The 18,955-nt window shown below is 35.7% G+C and overlaps 1 long non-coding RNA gene across 2 annotated transcripts in view; it reads right to left on the bottom strand.

The window, feature by feature from the left end:
• LOC121451984 overlaps nucleotides 1-18,955 on the bottom strand; it is a 102,863-nt gene that overhangs the window by 69,679 nt on the left and 14,229 nt on the right. For both annotated transcript variants that reach the window (XR_005974761.1, XR_005974762.1), the window contains exons 6-8: nucleotides 16,277-16,315; nucleotides 13,809-13,925; nucleotides 10,669-10,843 (exon numbers count right to left, since the gene is read on the bottom strand). This is a non-coding gene — a long non-coding RNA (uncharacterized LOC121451984). The remainder of the gene's footprint in view (nucleotides 1-10,668; nucleotides 10,844-13,808; nucleotides 13,926-16,276; nucleotides 16,316-18,955) is intronic.

The raw sequence follows: 18,955 nt of genomic DNA on the forward strand, positions 1-18,955 counted from the left end.
AAAAGAGAACTCCCTTACATAGAAAGACTCTGTGCAGGTCTAGGAAAAATTCTGTTTCTACAGAACTATGTCCTCCTCAATATAATACAAAAAAGATATGCTGCCCCCACTTGGCCCTAAGGGTAACCAAGATTGGTCCCCCAAGTTACAGTGGAAGGGAAAAAGGTAAGGACATGGAAAACTTTAAGAAGCTTTACTTGATTAGGAGCTGGTAGAGACATATGCCCTTTGCAACATCATAGGAGTCAGCAGGAAAAAAAATCAACTGATACTGACAGCAAGCCACCTAGCATTGTGGTCAAGACAAAAACAGAAAATAACTGTTTGGGGGGAGGCTAGGGGTATACACAGAAGCAGAAGTAGCCACTTAAAGGAGGAAGAGGGTATGCAGAAGTAGTCCATACCCTGTACTCAGCAAAATTAACCTCCTTGACCTCAAGTAAACCTGGCTTGCAGTTTTGCCTATATAATGTCGATCTCAAATAATGAGGGGGGTCTCTTCCCTACTGCTCTGTGTTGAGTAGTGGTCAAGTCCCCAGCCTGGCTGGAGAGCGTGCTGAATGACTTTTGCTTTTGCATTTTGGACTTGACTGAATTCTGGTGGTGTCTCTCTGGTGGCCTCAAATTGGGCACAACAAAACCAATAGGTAAAGCTGCAGAACTAGTCCTAGCCATGCTCACTAAACATTTAAAAAATAAAAAAAAAACCTCTCCTGATCAGAAAATTATTATAGATACACAATAAAACAGATTCAGATGAAAAAGACCTCTGAATGGGTCACATTGTTGGATAAAAGTACATGGGCTTAAGAGAGAGAAGAAAGAATACAGAAGCCATAAATTAAAGGAGTAAGATTAATAAAATAAATATTAAACAGTAATAGAATAACAAAAAAGCTACATAATGATGGAAAATACACAGAGTCTAGATTATGTATATTATTGTGCTTTCTTTAAATTTTTTGACCACAGAGAGACATTTGATTCTGGGGGTTGCTAAGATAAACAAACATATATATTTTAAAGGTATCTTGATCTCAACATTTGAGTCAAAGGATATGTTATTCTGGAAAAGAGATTCTGCATTTGTTCCCACAGAAAATGAGAAACTGTGGATTCCTGCAGGCTAATTTGGTTTGATGGAACAAGACCCCCTAAAGGGCTCCATGAACCCTGAAAATACTTCATCCAACAAAAAAACAGAAAGCAGTTTGGAGAAATAATGCCCAAATTCCCAAAATGATTGTTTATAAATGTTCATTTTCATTTAAGGGGGATATAATATAGAGATGAATACTTTCTATTGGTATAGATGTTGGTCTATTGATACAAATTTAAGGTCAATTTTGTTGCACTGAATGTAAGAACATTTCTATTCTTGTTTAAGGTATTATATTTATACATTCATTTAAAAATTTAATGTATAATTAAAAATTACAGAGTAATAATCATTTATAAATGTCAAACTTGTAGTCATATTAATTAGTTTTTCTAGATATACAGAGATGTGTTTCAGCTGGATAATCTTCAACACTTCAAAGACCTACAGAATATGGCATTTAAGATATTTTAAGTACTTAGATTTTTCTTGACAGTGAGACATGTCTGTTCCTGGCAGCACCAATTACTTCAGAGAGATTGATGTGAATCAAAGAAACTGCTTATGGAATTTGCCTTCAATGAGATAAGGTTAGCCATTTGGGCAAGAAACTGCTCTTTCCTGGACTGTTTGATAGTATGCTGTATAAACTGAACTTGCAGGACCCATGGGAAAATGACTGTTGAACTTGCCTAAAGAAGGTGAGACAGTCCTTCAGTGTTCCTGATTCATGAAAGAGTCTACTGGACATTCTGATGGACACAGAAGAAACTGATTGACAAACTGCCAATATAGGTGAAATGGTCTTTCAAATTTCCTGATTTATGGAAAAGTCTGCTAAATATTATGGACCTATAAGCTGAATATAAATGCCCCACATTAAAAAAGAATTTTGGGTGACTGACCTGGCAGTGAGATGTCTCTATAAGTTCTATAGTTTTGGAAGTTGCTTACAATATGTTTCCTGTTTACTTAGGTAATGCTATATCCTTATGGGGTCTTTAGTGAGGTTGAAGACAGATAGTTTAGTTATACTTTTCCTTAGTTATGATAAAAGATAAATTATATATAAAACTGTAGACTCACAAAGATAGAGTAGGTGATAGAATATTTTCCTAAATTTGTCAAATGTAAATGGACTAGAATTCTTGCTTGATCATTGTTTTGTATATATAATTTTGCTATATTAAAGTTAAAATCTTCCTTTTTAATTAGACAGAAAGGGGGAGATGATGTAGGATATCCTTCAGTATATGTGTTACTTTTATTGGTTGATGAATAAAGTTGTTTCATTTAATGGCTTAACAGTGTAAATCCATGCGGAAATTTAAACAGATATACATATATATATATATATATATATATATAGAGAGAGAGAGAGAGAGAGAGAGAGAGAGAGAGAGAGAAGCAGAGTTTAAGGAACACCTTGTAGTTGACAAAAGAGAAAAATGCTGGAAACTTACTGGTAAGCCACAGCCTCATGATTAATAGAAATGGGTTAATTTAAGATGTAAGACCTGGCTAGAAATATACCTGAGCCATCAGCCAGCCTTGTAATTAATATAGTTTTTGTGTGATTATTCAGTTCTGGGAGCTAGGAAATAAAAGAGCAGCCTCCTCTTTAAAGTTAACATAAAAGAGTGAACTGAATGAAAAATATGAGGATGGAAGTACAATAAATTATCTCAGCTGGTCATTTTTTAAATGGTATTGATAAACTGAATTTAACCTTTAGAACCTATATAAAGTGTGAGGAAGAGAACTGACTGACACCCAGAATCTGTCCTCTGACCTTCATGCATATGACATGCCACATGCACCCACACACTGACCAAACATACACAAGCATTCACATATTCACATGTACACAACAATAATAATAGTAATAAAATAATTTATAAACAGAAGTATAGTACAGAGATGGACAATTCGCTCCCCAGAGGGCACAGGTTATTAAATTAAAATCTCAGTACCATACCCAGAATACTTCTCTATGAATGCCCCAGAGGCATTCAAAATAATGTAGAATAGTAACATTCCTCTTGGTTTTCCACCATACCACATGGTCAGACCCTATTGCCAATGATGCTACTCACTTTGGATGCAGGACATAGAGAAGCCATCCTCAAAATAAACACAGGAAATGCACTACTGTCAAGTTTACATTGTGCTAGAAGATACAGCACAAGCTGACTGGGGAGGAAAGACAGCAGCGAATTTATCCTTCACTGCTACAATACTGGCCTTCCTGGTCCCACGTGCCTTCTGACTAGTGCAATTGTGGTATGAAAATTATAGGGATAATCAACTGCTTTCTGATTGGATACAGACTGAACAACTACTGGATCTTTGTCCTTTTCCTATTGTAAAATCTATTGCTATTGTTTTTGCTAAATGACCATGTTGTTCAAACTGCCTTCTAAATATGTTTTTGCCCAGTGATTTATGTTGAGTTTGGCTTGTTACCAAAAGTCCTTTTGCAATTGTAGATGTCTAATGCAGAAACCCATAACTAGTAAAAAGTACCAAATATAAGTATCTTAGAGTATTCAACTGTGAATGCACTATCTACACCAGCTTCAACAATAAAATTGAAGATTAAGCAGACAAAATAGAAAGCTATGAAATGCTGACTTCTGGGTATGCCATTACTAGTGAGCACATCTCCACCCAGTATTTGTGGTTTGCTACACAAGAACAAAACAGTCAAAGTTAAGCATATATGGTGATGGCTCCCTGATTCCTAGTACCAAGCAAAGGACCACTGACAAATGGTGGCTACTGACAGACAAAGCATCACTGTTCTTGGGTATTTGACCACCAGTAGATTTCTCATACCACACTGAAAGGCCCCAAGCTCTTGGGCATATGAACAGTGGCAATTGGACTCAGAGTTTATTAATAACTTTTAAAAATAGGGTGTGAACTTGAGAGCAAGATGTTGTGGAGGTATTAGAGTTGGTTGGAGAGTTGTGGTTGATGAATATAATCAAAATATGTTGTATAAATATATGCAATCCTCAAAGAATAACACTTTTTAAATAAAATGTTTGAAAAGTATTATTTTTATGTTTCCCATAAGTCTGTAATTATAAACATTATATAGATTTTCAACTGGATAATCTCATGTGAAGTCATCTAATTAAGTGACAAAAATTATTTTGAATTCACAATAAAATACTGTCTAACACTCATATGGACATTATTTACCTTGGATTCTAGTTTCACTAGAGATCCACTTGCCTCTACCTCCCTGGATTCAATGATTCAGGATGTAAAACTGCACCCAAGCCACACAGTGAGACCATCTTAGTGAACAGAAATATTGTAACAGTCAGAGGTTCTTGTTTTCAGATTCAATACAGAAATGCATTCATGCCTTCTCATTTGTATGGTTGCCTGAACAAGACCACATAGGGATGACACCAATACCAGTTGGCATGTTAGTGAGGCCAGGGAAAAATCCCACATGGTGCCAATCTTAAGTGAAATGATACAAGATGTCAATGGCTGCTGAGAAAGGGAAATGAATGGTTTATAAGTCTTTAAGCATTTCTTGCTAAAAGAGGCAAATCCTGTCTCGAAAAATCCAAAAAAAAAAAGAGGCAAATCACACAGGGAAAAATACATAAAAATATGTATATAAATTGGGACATATTTAAAATCTCAAAAAATATGCTAAACTCTTGATTGTGGAAGAGAGGAAAAAAACTGGCAATTATTTAAAAAGGCACAGTTTAAACAGTGTGATAGAAAATCTGTATGCATTGTGACCTGATGTGGGAGTGATTTCTTATTAATAAAGAAACTGCCTAGACCCATTTGATAGGCCAACCCTTAGGTAGGCGGAGTAAACAGAACGAAATGCTTGGAGAAAGAAGCTGATTCAAGGAGTCGCCATGGTTCTCCCACTCCAAACAGACGCAGGTTAAGATCTTTCCTGGTAAGCCAGCTCGTGGGCTACACAGATTAATAGAAATGGGTTAGATCAATATGTAAGAGCTAGCCAATAAGAAACTGAAACTAATGGGTCAGGCAGTGTTTAAAAGAATACAGTTTCCGTGTAATTATTTCGGGTAAAGCTAGCCGGGTGGCGGGACACAGCCCGCCACTCCGTAATACAACAGAATGGCGCCCGACGTGATGGACTAAATCCACTTAAAAACCTGAGAAGGCTTAAAAATAAGGGAGAGAGACTTTAACACAGATTTTTGCTGTTTGTTGATGGCATGCTGTAGAGAGATTTCCTGATTCGGCAACAACAACAACAAAAAAAAAAGCTGCGTCATTTTAAAGTGCGGCTTCTTGGGACTGTGCCGCCAGTGCAAACTCTGGCTTTAAAGCATTTCAATGGATTTTATGGGACTGGATGTTTGTGTTCCCGCTTGGGATCGGAAGGAGAGTGCTCTCAGCACTCCCCGCCTGCACCTGGGCAGATGGTATAATCAGGCTTAGGCAGGCGGAAGAGCATGGTGAAAGAGACGTGTTTTCAGACTGCGCAGTGCTCTGCGTGTCAGATTTGGTTGTAACTTGGATAAAAAGAGTTTCTGTGCTGCATGCTCAGTCTCAAAATTAAACTACTGAGTGCGGCTCCAATGAGGACTTGCTGTGTGCCTGGAACTGTGCACAGCTCAGGGGCACCAAATGGCTCCGCCATGATGAACTGTGCTGGTCTCAGTCAGGAACTACCGTAATTACCATAAAAACAGCTCAGTTAAGGTTTAGACTGGGCTGTACCTTATTACCGTATTACCTGTACATGGTGCAACTTAAGTTTTTAAGAAGTGCTTAACATTTTAAGAAATGCTCCTGGATAGTAAAAATATTACAGATTCACAATAAAACAGATTCAGACATAACAGACCTCAGTGGATCACAATGTTGGATGAATGTACATAGGCTTGAGAGAGAGAAGAATAAGAATATAGAGAATAAAGTAAATGTCTTAAAAAAAGGGTAAAGTCTTTAAAGAGACAGAGTACAGATAGTAAAGAGATTAAAATAAATAAAGAAAAATAAGCCACGTAAAAATGGAAAATTCACAGAGAGTCTGGATTATGTACATTGTGTTTTCTTTAAAATTTTTGACTGTAAAGGAGCTAAGTACAGACAGACATTTCATTACATGGGCTGCCAAGCTAAACCAGAATGGATATAAAGGTATTACGATTTCAAAATTTGGGTCTAAGGATATGATACTTTGGAAAGGGTCTTCTTTTGTTTTCACAGAGGACCAGACCCTGTGGATTTCTTCTATCCCAATTTGGTATGATAGACCACGACCTCCCGAAAAGTTGCTATGAACATCTTCAAAAAATTAATTCACTCAACTGGCAACTGAGATAAACCTGGCACACAGGTTACACCCTAAATGATCTGATTAACAGCGCCCCCATTCAGCAGCAAGCAGTTTGGAGAAAAAAAACTGCGCCCATGTTCCCAAAATATTGTTTGTAAATGTTCTTTTACATTTAAAGGGGGAAATGATATAGGTATGAGTAATTTGCATTGGTGTGGATTTTACAGTCAATTTTGTTATATGTATATGTATTTCTGATCTTGATTAAGGTATTGTGATTGTGTAGTTCATTTAAAAATGTAATGTATAATTAAGAAATATAGGTTAATGGTTAATCATCAATAATAGTCAAGCTTGTAGTCATGTTAGTTAGATTTTCTAGATATATAGAGATACATTTCAGTTAGATAGACATTCTTCATATCTTTCAAAGACTGCAGAATATGGCATTTAATGTTTTAATAACTTAGGACTTTTCATGACAATGAGACATATCTGCTCCTGGCGGCACCAATCTACTTCGAGAGGAAGATGGGCATCGAAGAGGATCCTTATGGAGTTTGATAGCCATTTGGGCAAGAAACTGCTCTTGCCTGGACTGTTGCATAAAATGGACACAGAGAACCCGCAGAGAGAGGACTGCTGAACTTGCCTAAAGGTGAGACGGTCTTTTGGGGTTCATGACTCATGAAAGAGTCTGCGAGACATTCTGCAGGACACAGCAGATAGTGACTGAACTGTCTTTGAAATTTCCTGCTTCATGGAAATGTCTGCTGGATACTATGGGCCTGAAGGCTGAAGATGGATGCCCCAACCATACAAAAGAACTTTGGGCGACTGTCCAGGCAACGAGATGTCTCTGTCATTTCTAGAGTTTTCTTATTTCTTGTTTACTTAGGTAGTATTATATCCTTCTAGAGTCTTTGATGGAGTTGAAGAATAAATAGGTAGGTATAGTTTTCCTTAGTTATGATAAAAGATAAAATAGATATAAATATTGTAACTGTAATTCTTGCTTGATAACTGTTTTGCTATATGTAATTTTACTATGTTAAAGTTAAAGCCTTTCTTTTTTGTTTAAACAGAAAAAGGGGAAATGATGTGGGAGTGATTTCTTATTAATAAAGAAACTGCCTAGACCCATTTGATAGGCCAACCCTTAGGTAGGCGGAGTAAACAGAACGAAATGCTGGGAGAAAGAAGCTGATTCAAGGAGTCGCCATGGTTCTCCCACTCCAAACAGACGCAGGTTAAGATCTTTCCTGGTAAGCCAGCTCGTGGGCTACACAGATTAATAGAAATGGGTTAGATCAATATGTAAGAGCTAGCCAATAAGAAACTGAAACTAATGGGTCAGGCAGTGTTTAAAAGAATACAGTTTCCGTGTAATTATTTCGGGTAAAGCTAGCCGGGTGGCGGGACACAGCCCGCCACTCCGTAATACAACAGTGACCATCTATGAGGAAAAAATGTTAAACCTAAGACACTAGATATGAAACAAACAATAACTGGAAAGATGTGAACAAACTAGATAACCTTATTTATATGAAACAACAAAGCACAACAGCTGATTTCACTAATATGGTGCCAACCCATCGAGCACCACATTAAAAAAAAAACAACCTCTATGTTGTTTAAACATAATCAGAAATGCTGATGCCAGAGTATAAAGGAAGTAGAAAGGAGTGTCAATGGAAAAGTGATTTCATATAATTATATACTCTCAAAAATCCAAATCAAATTTAAATGCCTATAGCTCAGCATTAAATAAAAAAATTAAAATGAGTATGCTCACAATGAAATAAAAGGATTTCTAACTGTTGAAAAAGAAATACTGTACAGTAATTAATAATTCAAATAATAATACTATAAGTACTTGGGCAAAAAAGCAGCAATTACATCTTTCACCTGGGTTTGATTCAAACCATTTAGAAAAATAAAAGCAGTGGAGGAAGACTTTTCCAACAGAACACACCAATTATCTCAAAATTAAAAGTTATAATCTTCCATTGATACTTACAACTATTCACATTAAAAATAACTTACCTTTTGGGACTAAGACCTCATACCAAACTTAGTAAGTCCTGCTTAGCAAGACAAACTATAAACTAATAAATTCTATTTGCTCATATAGGCAATAACACTTCTGTCATTATTAATATCTTGTTGAGGGAAACAGATCACTTAGAAAACAGTTGGTTATCAGGAAGTACATTAAGAACCTCACCACATCCTCATCCATCTTACAGTATTGCATGCTGAACTGTGCCCATTCATAACCATGTCTGTACTCTAAACCACAGAAACCCAGATCCAAAGGTTCACCTTTCAACTATGACTAAACCCTGTTAAGGTGATGTTTTCCCTTGCTGCAGTAAGTTTAATAAACTCAACATTGCTGGATCATAGCTCTTTCAGGTGGTCTTTTGGAAACATTGACCAGCAGCAATGTGCTATCCAACCTAAAGGGTTCTCTTAGACATCATTTAAATCAAGTGTGGGTAATATTTCCACATTTTTAAGTGCTCTGAAGGTACCACTTTGTGGACTTTTATCAGAATAACCAAAATCAGTATCAGTTGGCAAGAGGAGAACTAGTATTTGCAAAGAATTTTGGGTCCATTCTGAAAATAATGCATACTAACATGGCCACTTAGCCTCCCCAAACCAAAAAAAAAAGAATTAAAAACAAAAAACAAAAATTTTTAGATACATAAAAATGAACGAGTAAATAAAAGAAAAACCCAACATCACGGTGAAAATATCAACAGTAATCAGATGTTTAATAAAAGAGACATTTCTTGTCCTTCATTACGAAGACAATATTATTTAAAAACAGTTTCCCCAAATTAATTTATTAAAGTTGATGAAATTGCAGTCTAAACTGTAATTTCTTCCAACACGAAGACATGTGAGACAGGAGGCAGAAGAGACACACATCCACAGAACAAAAATGGAGCCATTCACAGATGACAATACAGCACAGGTGCAAGATGGCTTACAGATAAATGGGCACTTATTGGCAAATAATCATAAGTAATGGCAAATAACTTGGCAGCTTTAAGATTTCAAAACAAAATTCTTTTCATGACATAAGAATTTGACATAAAAAACACAAAAGAGCTACGATTAACAAAGGAGTGGGGCTTTATGGGCTTACGATATTTTTGTTTTTCAAAAATGACATGAAACTCAGAAGCCATAAAAGCAAACATGGTTATAGTTGGACATGTAACAATAATACACATTCTTATAACAAAACGAAGTTCAAATGTGAGAAAAACATGTAATGTTTGACAATCCAAATCTTATTTTTCTCCAAGTGTAAATATGATCTTTAAAAGAGACTAAAAGCTCCACATACTCTCAAACTTTGACATAAAGAAGAAATTAAAAATACAGATGGCTGATAAACATGAAAATGATCAAACTCAAAAATAAAATAAATACAATTTAAGACAATTGTTTGGACTAACACATTGGGAAATATCTCAAATATTTGTAGAACCCATTATATGTGGATAATGAAGATGGTAGTCTAAGTCGTTGCCATTGAGGAGAAGGCTACTAAAGCTCATTTAAAAGGAATTATGATTATTTAAATTTTTTGAAGTGTAATTATACTTCATTCTAATAATTTAAGTGCTAGGTAATTTTATTATAATAGAAGGGACAAATACATAATTGTTGAATATATATATATATATATATATATATATATATATGGAAGTTCATTTCACAGAAATTTAGCACCTACATAAATGCCTATAAATGAGCAATCTTTAAAACATTTAATTCTAGTTCATCTACAAATTAGTTATGCAGTTATTCAAAAAATGATGTAGATATTAATATAGTACTGAAATAGGAAAAGCTCATCAAAAGACTCTTAAACAAAAGTAACAATTTGTGTAAGAGTATAAGCTGACTGGTAGAAGTCCCCCCCCCCCAGAAAGCACGTGTATGTTTCATATATTTGTCTGCTTAAGAGCATTTATATCCATTCCTTAATAGGGGAAAACTGTAGAAAACTTTTGACTATTTTGAAAGAGAGGAGGTCCATAATTTATGTATTAATCATATAAGTATACTTTGAGATTTTTTTAAATCATGCAATTCCTTTTTAATATGTCATATTTTAAAAATTAGCAGTGTATATTTATAGGAGCACTGAATGTTTCCACTATTTGGAGCTTGTGCAATATTATTTCCTCTACTGAGGCTCCTGGGATTGAGTCAAGTGGCAGCAAGGGAAACAGTCACCACGCACAAATTAAAGTTTCATCGATGATATCCCAACATGAGCATTTCTCAGTTAAGCATTTCTTATCTGCAGATGGTGTCTGCTGCTACACAGGAAAGAGACATCAGCAAGTATAATGACGACTGTCTTGAGGAATCTGCTGGTGGAAGAGATGGCACCGTCCATAATGTTTCCAATTCATCTGCCAGGACAAAGAGGGAAAATTGGCAGGTTAGGAACACATGTGCTAAGGAGGCAGCGAGTTGGAAAATTCTTTACTGTACACCTGTATGTACTAGAACTAATTGTCTTATTATACACAGAGAAACGCGCTTGTCTACAAGCTTGGAATTGTGCTGCAATCAGAAAAGGTGCTTCTTTCTTTCTTTCTTTCTTCTTTTTCTTCTTTCTTCTTCTTCCTTTTTCCTTCTTCTCATTCTTATTGTTCTTCTCCTACTACTTCTTTTTTCTTCTTCTTCTCCTCCTGCTCTTCCTTCTCCCTCCTCTTCCCCAACCTCCCTCCACTTCCCCCCTCCTCCTCTTCTTTTCCTTCTCCTATTCTTCTCCTTTTCTTCCTTCTCCTGTCTCCCCTTTTCCTTCCTCCTCCTCATCTTCTTCGTCTTCTGCCTCCTTCCACTCTTCCCTTCTTCTTCTGGTTAAAAGTAACAGTCCACATCGAGGAACTTGGAATTTTTTTTTTTTTGCGGATTTTCTTCTTTCTTCTTTTCACCTTTATTCTGTAGCTTAAAACATTAGGTCAATGATATCACAAAAAATTATTTGTCAAGTTTGCATTTTTTAATCTCAGAGACTATATTGTGCCTCACACATAAAATAGTCTTCTAGTCACACAATAGAAACAGTCTTCAGAAGCAGTTTAGCTAATTTGATAGGAGCAGAAAAAAGTCAACTAAATTCTTCATAGTCACAAAACATGGGCAGCAGAAAATCAAAGAAATTCTTCATAGTAACAACATAAACTGGGGTGCAGAAATGCTTCAAAGATGTGTTTTAAAGAAAATTAATTATTTGCTGGTTATACAGTTTGATCAATAGGGTCAAGTAAAATATTCCCAAATGTTATCCATTTCAGGAAATTAAAATTTCATTTTATATGGAGATAAAATTTCTAGAAAGACTTCTAGAAAGCGAAGACTACACTTACCAAAAACCTTTCTGTTGTTGTTTAAATGATAATGGCCTCCATTAACTCACATGTTTGAATACTTGGGCCTCAATTGATATAATTATATAGGAAGGAGTAGGAGCAATAGTTTAGTTGGAGGAAGTGTGTCACCTGAGGTGAGCTTTAGTGATTCAAAAGACTCATATCATTACCAGTGTACTCTCTCCCTTCTGCTTGTAAAACAAGATGTGAGATCTCGCATGTTCTTGCTGTCATGTCTTACTCTGCCATCACAGACTCTAAACCTCTGGAACCATAGCACAATTCAACTCTTTATTTCATAAAATGCATTGATTTTTTTGTGTTTTATCATAGCAATAAAGAAATCAAATAAAACAGAAATTGATAACAGGTATGATGTATTACTATGAATAACCTGATTAATATTTTTGCAGGAGTATGGAATTTTTTAAATCTTTGGACTAGAAAAATGGTAGACCACAGTAAAAAGAGCTTAATATGCTATCCAGGAAAGACTAGTGGTGAGAGCAGTCTGAACTATAGAGGCCTGGCTCAAGAAACTTTAGAAACACTATTATCAAATGGAATATAAGCAGATCTTGTGATATTTACGCAAAGAATTTGGATGCCTAATGCACTTGTCCTAAGAATTTACCTAAAGCTAAATTGAAAAGTAATGAATTAATGTCCTGAAAGATGTTTAAATCAAATCAATATTGTTTATGTAAGGTAATTATTTTAATCACGTTTAGGCGGGTTATAATGTAAAAGAGTGAACGTAGCAAAAAAAAAATATAAAATGTACACTGAAGAGAAAAGGCATGTGGGGAAGTTTACTCTTGGAACCAAGGCTTGTACTGAAAGAGATAAGGATATCAAGAGGACGCCTAATCCAAAATGTAATTTTTAAAAGTAAAGATTTCCCTTTAGGTCATGACATCAGCCAGCTAAGCTTTCAGTTTGTTATCCTAAAAGGCAACAATAAATAAAAGTTGGTGCAAACAAAATTTAAGAGGGCCAGGCTCCATCCTAAGTGGGATCTAAACGGCAAGGAACATCTATGTGGTTCTGGTTTTAGAGTCAAGAGGGATACACAAAAAGTTGTAGAATTTTCCTATGGTTGAAAAGAGCCAATGAGACTATGTAAGGAAGTCCCTACATAGGGGCCCTGAAATGGGAAAGAGACCCTGAGAAACCATTGCATAAAGTGGTGAAAATTAAGATTGCATAATATTGGAAACCCCAAAGTATTGCACGTGACAGAACTGTGGGATATCTGCACAGTAGAGTAGAAGATAGGAAACGTAATCAGTCCGAGGAATACAAAAATGTTGCGGACTGGATACTGGAGGGTTAGAGATGACTAAGACCTCTGAAATCAGACAAAGAGCTACAGAGTTTGGAGTTTGCCTTTCTTGGTTTTGGTCTTGCTTTGGTCCAGTATTTCCACACTATTCTCTGATTTGTCCCCTTTAGAATGATAATGCATATTCTATGGCATTAAATGTCAGAAGCATGTAACTTGCATTTTAATTTTACAGAGTGTTATAAGTAAAATATTACTTCATGTGTCAGAAGAGACTTTGGGTTTAAAAGCAGTATTGAGACTGTGAAATATTATGGGGCTTTTTTAGGTTGGACATTTTGCTTCATGATATGACCATGAGCCTATATAAAGACCAGGGAATGTAATGCATGATTTGAATGAGAATGTGGCCTCCACAGTTCATGTCTCAATTGTTTCACAGATGATGAGCCTGCTGTGGAATGATTAGGATTGGCTTTGTTGTAGGAGCTTTGTCACTGGGAGAAGTCCTTGAAGTTTCTTGATATTTCCAGTGTGCTCTCAGTCTCCTGTTTACAACTTAAGATATGTCCCCTCAGATCTTCCTTCCGCCATGCCTTTACTTCACCAGCATAGAACCTCTACAACCATGAGCCCAATTAAATGTTTCATTGGTTTACTAAATGATCTTTTTAATATTTTGTCACAGAAATAGGAAAGTAATAATAGATATACCTTCAGAGTATGGCTTTTGTATAATATATGGTGAAAAATGTTGGTCTGAGTAGTCTTCATTCACATATTTCCTGGTCTTAATCATTCCCTGTAGAGACTTCTGGAGTAGGTCTTTTTCTGAGTAGAAAGCAAAAAAACAAACAACATTAAAAATGACACAGGCAAATATAGATGAAATCTCTAGAATTCACTGTTTCTTTTATTTTGATTCCATTTGAAAGCTGTCTTTTATTTATACAACCCTGAAGCCATAAGTATATATTCCAATTATCTATATTTGTTTCTGAGTACACAATCAGGTCCTTCACCTCTTATGCACTCCAAAACTTAGTGAATTGAATCTCAGTAAAATTCATGTTTCTAACTTTCTTTAGAAAACATTTATCTCTCACTATTTAAAGAAATATGTTATCCATGGAGTAACTAAATAACCTTCTCATAGATTTAATTATCAATAAAAATTATTTAAAACTTGCTCTATGATGAGAAATGTCCTATGCCACAAAAAGTAAAAGTAAAAATATGTGACCAAAATTAGTCAAAAGTTCATTCAATTGATTGATTATACAAATACTGGGCTTAGATGTAATAGTCTAAAAGATGGAGATTAAATCCAAAAAGAACTTCCCAAAGCAGGAATACTCATTATGACAACAAAGCTATAACTCTTTATAGCTAAACACATTGATCTGAAGCTTGGATAAGATTTTATGATGTCTGACTGCAACCAAATGTCATCAAGATTGAGTACAACTGCTAACAACACCCATGCATCTTCAGTCCCTTTCCTAAAAAAATGTAGGTCCTTGCTCACATAGTCATCACACCTAGCAGATGTCCAAGAGGCTATAAATAGGAATAGACACCTTGACTGAAAGAAGTTTCCCACTTATTCTGCATTAAGGTCAGGGTATTAACTGCGATTAAATTTTGGGGTATATCATCACCCAAGAGGAAAAACAAACAGCAACATATAATGTACACTCTCTCTTGTACTTTAATAAAACATTCAGGAAGTATGAGTATGGAGTGTCATGAGTAGATTTGAAAGTAATATGTTTGCTACATATTCTGTCAGGCATCCAAAAATTCACAAACATTCTATTTAAATATAAAAATTATGTATTAACAATATTTGGGAATATTGGTATGGTTCTCTTCAAACTGCTTCCTGGTTTTGTTGGGGAAGTATTTTCTTTTGGGGGATTTTCACAGAGAACTTTCAGGTGGTCTTGTTCTATCAAACCATATTAGTCTGGAATGATTCCACAGGTTCTCATCCTCCGTGGAAACAAAAGAAGAACCTCTTTTCTAAAGCAACATAGCCTTAGACTCAAATTTTGAAGACAAAATACCTTTAAAGTATATATGTTGGATACTTAGATCCTTTACAGTAAAAAAAAAAAAATACAAAAAAAACACAATAATATATATAATCCAGATTCTCTGTGTCTTTTTCATCTTTTCAAGGCTTTGTAACAGGAGGAGCGGGCTGCTTGTTGTCCCAGGACCCAGCTATCTTACACCCAAAATAATCACACAGAAACTGTATTCATTTAAACACACCCTGGCCTATTAGCTCTAACTTCTTATAGGCTAATTCATACATCTTAAGATAATCCATTTTTATTAATCTGTATATCACCACGTGACTGTGGCTTACTGGCAAGATTCTAACCAGCATCTCTCTCAGGCAGAAGATCCATGGAGTCTGCCATTTTGCCCTTCTTCCCAGCTTTCAGTTTTGTCTACTCTGCCTACCTAAGTTCTGTCATATCAACTAGGTCAAAGCAGTTTCTTTATTCATTATCCAATGAAAGAAACACACAAACAGAAGGAATTTCTACATCAAGGCTCTTTTTTGTTTTTACTATTATTTTTTAATATTTATTTTATTATCTTTACTCCTTTAATCTATGATTGTCAGTACTCTGTTTCTTTAAAGACTTTGTATTTATCCAACACTGTGATTCATTTAGAGTTCTTTTATGTCTGAATCTGTCCTATTGTATATCTATAATTCTGTGTACTCCATTATTTTAGCATAATCAAATAGATTTGAGATTTCAATTCTCATCTACTTTAAAAATGTTTCAATAACAATCACAATCCTCCATATCGCTTTATGTTTAAATGCATTATCTATCCAAAGTAAGAGTGAATCAACAGTTTACCCACTTAGGAAAACTGGAGGGAGTGATATTATGGAAGAGGAACAAAGACAGTAGCTCTCACACAAGTAGAACTTAACTGGAGGCCCTTAGATTAAGTATTTCCATCTGTACTCACAGGAGCACAGAATTCAAATAATGTCAGAGTATACAAGAAGTTGGTCTGTTGAATTTTGTATGTATATATTTGAGAAATAAAATGCAGACATTGTAAAAGGAAAGAACTATCATTCGAGCAATAAGGCAATTTCTGCTTGTTTAGAATATTACCAAAAGAAAGGCAGCTTGCATACTTACCATCAATCATTCTTTGACAGCTGAACTTCATAATGCTTCCTGTTGAACAGAGTTTTGAAATCATTAAGGGCCAGAGTAATAGCACATTACTGTATATGTATGGATCTGTATCAAATATAATGTATTTGGTGATGAAAATTCTTACTGACATATATATGGATGGAGACCCTAGCCAGCTAAGTTTATAAAAGTAAATATCATTGTAGAAGATACATAACTTTATGTATTTATAAAACTAGGAAGACACGGGGCTGGGGAGATAGCTAAGTGGTTAAGAGCATTGCCTGCTCTTCCAAAGGTCCTGAGTTCAATTCCCGGCAACCATATGGTGGCTCACAACCATCTGGAATGAGGTCTGGTGCCCTCTTCTTGCCTGCAGACATATACATAGACAGAATATTGTATGCATAATAATAAAAATAAACATTAAAAAAAACTAGGAAGACACATATTTATCGAACATTGAAGTTAAGATAAGGTATGGCATAAGCAATGATATGACTGCCTCTAAATGGATAAAGAAATAAATCTTCTATAACTACTGTTTCCCACAAAGCTTGCTACTTTTGAGCTTTGGGGTAAGACATACAAGAAGTAGCTTGCTCCCTCTTATCAACATCACTTTCATCTACAAAGCACAGGGAAGATCAGAAAACTGAGAAGATAAACTTCCCTAGCAGGATACTTAAAAAGTTGTTGCAGGAAATTTACTGATTGAGGAAGATCATTGGTTAATAAAGAAACTGCCTTGGCCCATTTGATAGGCCAGCCTTTAGGTGGGTGGAGTAGACAGAACAGAATGCTGGCAGGAAGTGAGGCAATCGCCATGCCTCTCCTCTCTGGGCCAGACGCCATGGATCCAGCCACCAGGTCAGACATGCTGAATCTTTCCTGGTAAGACGCCACCTCGTGGTGCTACACAGATTATTAGAAATGGGTTAAGCAAGGTATGAGAGTTAGCCAAGAAGAGGCTAGAGATAATGGGCTAGGCAGTGTTTAAAAGAATACAGTCTCTGTGTAATTATTTCGAGGCATAAGCTAGCCAGGGGGCCAGGAGCCGGGCGGCAGGAATGCAGCCCGCAGCTCCTTCTACAATTTACCAGTTATTTTCTGGGTTATCTATATAAGTTGAACAGTTAACTTGATGAAATGGAATCATTTATAAATGTTTTCTAAAATACCAGTTTTAGAATTTCCTCATCACACCCAATACAACACTCACAACACTTATAATTTTCACCTATCTGTCAACGCATTGAAGACCCAGTGAGGGCATGTAAAAGTCTCTAAGAAAACCAACATAAACAAAGGAATTAGAAATAAGATTAGCATGTGACTAAAAATGTCTAATGCAGCATATGAATATAGAAGAATTTGCTTCCATTCTCCTCTAAGGGTAAGGAAAGAAATTTTATTTAAAGTCCAGTGTGTAAGTGTGTAAAATTACTTTAGCTTGTGAGAAAACCATAAAGAAATAAATTTGAAATCTTATGGAGTAGTTGGCAAGTGGATTAAAGTCTACTATGAAGATTCCAAATATAACATGTTTCCTAGGTTGATTTTTTCCACAGACTTCTTTTATTTACTACAAAAATAAAAAGCTGCATGATAGTGGTGCATGCCTTTAATCCCAGCACTTGGGAGGTAGAGGCAGGTGGATTTCTGTGAATTTAAGGCCAGCCTGACCTACAAGAGCTAGTTTCAAGATGAGCCCCACAGCTACAGAGAAACCCTGTCTTGAAAAAACAAAATGCAAAGAACAAGAGGAAAGAAGAAAGAAAGGGAGGGAGGGAGGGAGGGAGGGAGGGAGGGAATGAAGGGAAAGGAAGGAAGGAAGGAAGGAAGGAAGGAAGGGTGAAAACAATATTCAGTTAAAAATGAGGCAGTTTTTCTTGCTGTAAGAAAAGCAAGCATCATGGAAAAAAATCCCAATATCTCAAGAAAAAGAGTGAATATCTAAAATATAGGTTGGAACAATAACTTTTTTCCTTTTTCTCTCTTCAAGACCTAATATTCCAGTGTCTCCTTACCATATATATATTTGTTCTATAGGCCGAGTACTACGTACCATTACTGTACTCTAATCAAGTATATAGAGATCACTACCCAGTTTAGTTTTTCTTATTTATGTAAGCATGTGGGTTTCCAATACTACTGTTCTTACTGAGTGTACAAAGGGAGATGGAGACTAAGTTCTCCATCTGTCTTTTACTTTGTCTGTTGGTCCTCCTCTTCACAGACTTGATTTCACAATGCATTTTTCTAGAATTTTCAAAAATATCAATTATGATAGCCATCCCTGAAATACAAGTTTTGTTCATGTTGTTTTGTTTTTTAAGAACCTTCAGAAAAAGACCAGGATCTAAGCACCCTAGAACACATTGTGTTGGGACCTACTGACCGGCCACATACAGTCATGAAGACCACTCCCACGCAACAGCAATAGAGCACCTTTGTTGCACAAACAGCATCTTAAAGACTATTATTGTGTAATAATTAAAATGATAGTATGTCAGTAACTTAAACAGGAAATTATTTAGCAATTTAAGAATTTTTAGTAGTCCCTGAAGATGTAATATCAGATATCACTCTTGATATTTTCCTTCTCATCTCATGCTGAAGAAACAAACTTTCCTAAAAATTCCAGTGCTTTGTACTTGCTGATCTTTGGCAACAGCC

Source organism: Microtus oregoni, unplaced genomic scaffold, assembly GCF_018167655.1.
Source record: "Microtus oregoni isolate MIOR12 unplaced genomic scaffold, Mior012 000000F_ref0000247, whole genome shotgun sequence".
Lineage (NCBI taxonomy): Eukaryota > Metazoa > Chordata > Mammalia > Rodentia > Cricetidae > Microtus > Microtus oregoni.